General features: G+C 39.1%; 1 pseudogene; it reads left to right on the forward strand.

Moving 5' to 3' along the window:
• Nucleotides 1–3,005: 3,005 nt before the first annotated feature.
• LOC101003222 lies at nt 3,006–4,367 on the forward strand (annotated as a pseudogene).
• The last annotated feature ends 2,038 nt before the right edge of the window (nt 4,368–6,405 follow it).

A 6,405-nucleotide genomic window follows, 5' to 3' on the forward strand; every position in this document is an offset into this window, starting at 1 on the left:
ATCAAAACAAGACAAATAAGGAGAAGTTTGAAAAGGAAGATGGAGAAATTGAAAGATTTTTTTTAAAACAGGCTAATGAGATCCACCATAAATATAATTGTCTTAAAAGAACAGTAGGTCAGAAGAAATTTTTGAAATTATAATTCATGTACATTTTCTTGAAATAAAAGTTGAATTTTCATGTTGAAGTGGCACACCATGCGCCTGTGAAAATTGACCCAGAACAGTCAGCACTGACACAAATTGTAGTAGAGTTATTGAACTTGAAGGATTAAAAAGAAATCACCTGGTTTGTCAGGCAAATCAATCAGGACACCTATAAGGAAAAGAACCAGACTCAAACTGATTTTTCCACAGCATTCTTCAAAGTCAAAAGACAGTAAAGCGGCAACTACGAGATCCTCAAGGGGAAACATGTCAGCAAGAATTCTATAGCCAGCCAAGCTATCTTTCTGAATAGAGGCTACAGAAAAACAGTGTCGAAAATATAAATCAGGGAATATTTTTCTCAAGAGCCCTTTGGAGGAAATGTCTAGGCAACAAATTCTAACCAACTGAGAGAGAACTGGAGAAAACATAGCAAAATGACGGATAGTGTGCATTCAATACATTTAACCTCAGAATTAAAATTTAAATAAATGTGGGGATTACAAGGACTTTGGATTGTAAATATGTACATACTCTGTGCCAAGCAATGACCCTCATAGCTGTATTCCCTAAAGAAACACATGTGTCCAAGAAGATATCTTCAAGAAATTTATTGCAGTATTGTTTATAATAGAAAAAAATCCCACAAAAATTTAAACAACCTAAATGTTCATCAAAGTTTAAAAGCATGCAAAACTGTACTATACAATGTTTATAGATAAATATATAGTTAAAATTGGGATTGGCTACATAATTTGCAGGGCTTAATAAAAAATGAAAGTGTGAACTCTGATACACTATTTGACAAGTGTGACAAGTGTTGTCTTGACCCAGTTTTGAAGTCATGTATTTCAATTTCCCTTCACTGGCAGTTTGCTAAGCCTCCACACCAACCACTACCCTTATTAGACTCTCACTCTCCAGGGCCACCATGCATATCCCCCAAGTGTGTCCCTCATAGAGGTCCAATACTCTAGGGTCCAGTAACAGACAACTAGAGACAGCCCTAGAGCAGGTGAAATTATTCAAATTAGCCAATCCACAAGGACCCCAGGAGACCTAGCTATGCCACCCTTCTACAGCCTTCTACAGCCCCAGCTTGCTGTTATCCTGTCCCCTGAAGGCAACTCTGTGTGGTCCTGTGTGACATCCTTCTCTCATTTACAGCTGTAAGAAACAAAAAGTTCTGCCTTTCATCTATCCAAATGTCAGTGTGTTGTATCCCACCATCAAAAGAGTTTTTGAATCTTTCAAAACAAAGGCCACTTGCCTTGTTCAAAAATTATTAACACTTCAAAACAGTGAAAGCCGTGTATTAAAATAAACATGGGGCCATTATCAACACAGGTTCAGTGCAACAGGGTTACATGCTCATACACCTGGCCCTGGTTAAAACTTTGAAACACACATGTGACTCATAAATATTAAATTCAGAATAGTATTTACCTCTAGGGAAGGAGAGAGGAGAATTGGATTACCAAGGAGAACTGAGGTTTTCAAGAGTTAGATCTTTTATTTTACTAAGATACAAGATAAATCATACAGATAAATAAATTTATTTTATAAAAATAAATTTTAAAATCTGAGCCAAATATGGAGAAACATTAAGATTTGATAAAGCTGATATCTCTCACAAAACACATGAGTGTTTGTCATATTTTCTGCCATTGCCATTACACTGTTTAAAAAAATAATTAATACAGTAACGATTCACACAGAGAACCACTTGCAATGAAAAGCTAAAACAGTATTCAAAAAGCTTTAGGTTGTACTTTGGAATATACGAGCCCTATGATCGATACTGAAAGCTAATTAAAAATTAAGGAAAGTGAGTTTGGAAGTGTTGAAATAGGAAGTAGAATGGTGGTTGCTGGGGGAGGAGAGAAACAGGTGTTCAAAGGATATAGAGTTTCAGTCATGCAAGATACAAAAGTTCTAGAGGGCCGGGCGCAGCGGCTCATGCCTGTAATCCCAGCACTTTGGGAGACCAAGGCAGGTGGATCACCAGAAGTCAGGAGTTCAAGACTAGCCTGACCGATATGGTGAAACCCCGTCTCTACTAAAAATACAAAAATTAGCTGGGTGTGGTGGCATGTGCCTTTAATCCCAGCTACAGGCCAGGACAGGAGGCCGAGACAGGAGACTCACTTGAACCCGGGAGGCGAAGGCTGCAGTGAGCAGAGATTGCACCACTGCACTGCAGTCTGGGTAACAGAGTAAGACTCTGTCTCAAAAAACAAAAAACAAAAAAAAAAAACAAAAAAAAAGCTAGAGCTCTACCAGACAACAATGTGCTTTAGCTACCAATGTGCTACTGTAAACTCATAAATTTATTAAGAAGATAGATCTTACCTTATGTGTTTTTTACCACAATAAAAATATCCACCGTAAAGATTAATATTTGTCCTTAACCTTCAATTTTATCAACTTTCAAATGGTATTAATATTAATTGGGTGTATTTCATAGCATTCTAATGAGAATTAAAGGATACAGAGTTGGACGGGTGCAGAGTTGCTTCTGGAAGAAATATGATAACTACCTAAGGAGAATCTGAAATTTAGTTCAAACTTGTATTGGTTGGTGATGGTGGTACTGGAAAACTACCCTCATGAAATATCATTTGGCTGCTGAATTTGAGAAATAACCACCTTGGGTGTGGAGCTCCATCCCCTTTTGTTCCACACTGATATGGTCCGGTTTTGTGTCCCCAGACAAATCGCATGTTGAATTGTAATTCCCGATGTTGCGGGAGGGATCTGGTGGGAGGTTATCGGATCATGGGGGCAGATTTCCCCCATGCTGTTCTCGTGACAGTGAGTTCTCACAAGATCTGATGGTTTAAAATGTGTGGCACATCCCCCCTTCACTCTCTCTCCTGTCACCATGTGAAGAAGGTCCTTGCTTCCCCTTTGCCTTCTGCCATGATTGTAAGTTTCCTGAGGCCTCCCAGTCATGCTTCTTATTAAACCTGTGGGACTATGACTCAATTAAACTTCTTTTCTTAAGTTACCCAGTCTCAAGTAGTTCTTTATAACTGTGAGAATGGACTCATATGCCAACAAAGGGCCCATTAAGTTCAATGGATGGGACATAGCTGGCACAGAGAAATTTGGCGAACTGAGAGATAGTTGATGGCTATTATATCCAAGCCCAATGTGCCCTAATGCTTGATGTAACATCGAGAGTTACAAGAAAGTGCCTGACGTAAAGATCTGGTATGAGTGTATGAAAATATCCCCATCATGTTCTGTGTGTGGCAAAAAAAAAAAAAAAAAAAAAAAAAAAAAGATGTTAAGCCAGAAAAATGAAGACAAAATTTATTATCTTCTATTAAACAAAGAGTCTTTAGTACTATAACATTTATGACTAAAATAACTACAACTTTGAAAAGCCCTTCCTCTGGCCTGCTAAGAAGCTCACTGGAGACCCCAACCTGAATTTTGTAGCCATGCCTGCTCTTGCCCCTCCACAAGTTGTCCTGGACCCAGCTTTGGCAGTGCAATATGAGCATGATTTAGAGCTTGCTCAGACAACTGCTCTCCTGGATGAGAAGGATGACCTGTGAGAAAATGAAGCTGGAGCCCAGAGTCAGAAGTCTAACTTCATAGACAACTGTCCTGTGGTGTCATGGTGGAGCATGTTTGCCACTTTATTATACAGCTAAGCAGAAGGTCTGCTTTATCTTTGGGATACTGAAGGAGATGAATGGACTTCAGAGTAAATGCAGCCATTAAAAAAATTTTTTAAGCCTGCATAATTAGCTGTTTGGAATACAGCTGTTTCCTTCCTGAGTTTCAAATACTGTATAAGACCTATACAGTCACATCGCAATATTCAGTGGTGAAATGTTTCTTACTCTTATTCTCATTCCTTTTTGTTTAGAATCAGAATCAAGTTGTATTTCAAATACCCAAAAAAAGAACTAAAAAATGCAGGTTAGTCAATCCAGCATTAATGTTTACCATCAGTATATTATTATTATCATCATCACATCATTGAAAAGTATGATATTATAGTTACAAACAGAAACAAACAAAGCCAAGAATGCAAGAATATTCATTATCATAACATAAAGCATAAAGGAAGATGAATCGAAATAATTACAAATATCCTCTAAAAAAGTTAAGGAAACCAGGCGTGGTGGCTTATGCCCGTAATCCCAGGACTTTGAGAGGCCAAGGCAGGTGGATCTGTTGAGCCTCAGAGTTTGAGACCAGTCTGGGCAACATAGTGAAACCCAGTATCCACAAATATAATACACACACACACACACACACACACACACACATATAAATATATATATATATATAAAAAAAAAAAAAAAAAAAGCCCAATGTGGTATCACACACCTGTAGTCCTAGCTACTCAGGAAGCTAAAGCAGGAGGATTGCTTGAGCCTGGGATGCAGAGGTTGCAGTGAACCAAAATTGTACCACTGTGCTCCAGCCTTAAAAATATAAAAATAATTTTAAAATAAAATATTAAAGGAAATATATTTACTTGTACATTTGCTTGTTTTTGAACTGTCCCCTTTTCTAGCATAAAAAGAAAACTGAGATTTATGATTTATCTGCATAATTTCTACCACTATTAATTTTTATAATATTTTTCTCTTTTTAAACTGCAATATTAACTGTACTCTAATATTGGGAATATTCATCAGTATCAAGATTCATGAGAAAACAATATAGATAAGACTTCTAGATTAGAATAAAGGTCAAGATTCAGTAGATTAACTGCCATCTTCTGTTATTTTAAAGTCACTATTTTTTTTTCTTTTGAGACACAGTCCCACTCTGTTGCCCAGGCTGGAGTTCAGTGACACGATCTTGGCTCACTGCAACCTCCACCTCCTGGGTTCAAGCAATTCTCCTGCCTCAGCCTCTCAAGTAGCTGGGATTACAGGTGCCTGCCACCACGCCCAGCTAATTTTGTATTTTTAATAGAGACAGGATTTCTCCATGTTGGTCAGGCTGGTCTCAAACCCCCGACCTGAGGTGACCCGCCCACCTCGGCCTCCCAAAGTGCTAGGATTACAGGTGTGAGCCACTACGCCCAGCCTAAAGTCACTATTCTTTACTAAACGCAAGTGTAGAGAATGCTAGAAATCTTTATTAATATTGCTGGTCATAAAATAATTAGTATTTTATTTAGTTTATGATTCTGGAATAAGTTTATATTTTGCAGAGTGCTTTTGTGCCCAGTCTCTACATCACTTAGTCACTTATACTCCCGCCCCGAAAACATGTAAGCACTTTAGTCCTTGCAGAGGTGAAGAAAGTGAGCCCTGGCCCAAAATGACTGAAAGATTGGGAATATCAGAGATTCACAGGAGGCTGGAACCCCCTCTTTGAGATCTAAACTCATCAAACAGATTCTAAATGACCTAAAAATGACTGCTCGGCATTGTAGACAGGTGGGTCTCAGAAGCCACAATCCCATTAGCAACAGGTGGCTCTCTAGGAGGGTAGGAGTTAACAGGGAAACAGGATGTCATCTGTCTGTCCCTTTGGGCCACAACACATCCTGCCCTTCTCCAGGGCTCTGTAGCTGAAGCTGACCTGCAGCACTGCATCAACAGATTCCTTTCCCTCCTCTTGTTGGCCTATGGATGGTTTTAGTCAATAGAGAACAGCAGCAGGAGAATAGAATGAGGAAGAAAATGAGGTCAAGCATTTGTGCCCCTGGCTCCCAACCTCCCAGTTTGCAGCAGACACACCGATTTCTCTGCTTGTGGCTGATACTCCTTGGGAAACCCTCTCCTGAGAGCTCCCAGTTCCATTTTCTAATTTTTTTTTTAATACTTTAGGTTCTAGGGTACATGTGCACAACGTGCATGTTTGTTACATGTATATACATGTGCCATGTTGGTGTGCTGCACCCATTAACTCATCATTTACATTAGGTAGATCTCCTAATGCTATCCCTTCCTCCTACGCCCTACCCACAATAGGACCCGGTGTGTGATGCTCCCCTTCCTCTGTCCAAGTGATCTCATTGTTCAGTTCCCACCTATGAGTGAGAACATGCAGTATTTGGTTTTCTGTTCTTGTGATAGTTTGCTGAGAATGATGGTTTCCACCTGTATCCATGTGCCTACAAAAGACACACACTCATCCTTTTTTATGGCTGCATAGTATTCCATGGTGTATATGTGCCACATTTTCATAATCCAGTCTGTCACTGATGGACATTTGGGTTGATTCCAAGTCTTTGCTATTGTGAATAGTGCCGCAATAAACATATGTGTACATGTG

Source organism: Papio anubis, chromosome 2 (assembly GCF_008728515.1).
Source record: "Papio anubis isolate 15944 chromosome 2, Panubis1.0, whole genome shotgun sequence".
Classification (NCBI taxonomy): domain Eukaryota; kingdom Metazoa; phylum Chordata; class Mammalia; order Primates; family Cercopithecidae; genus Papio; species Papio anubis.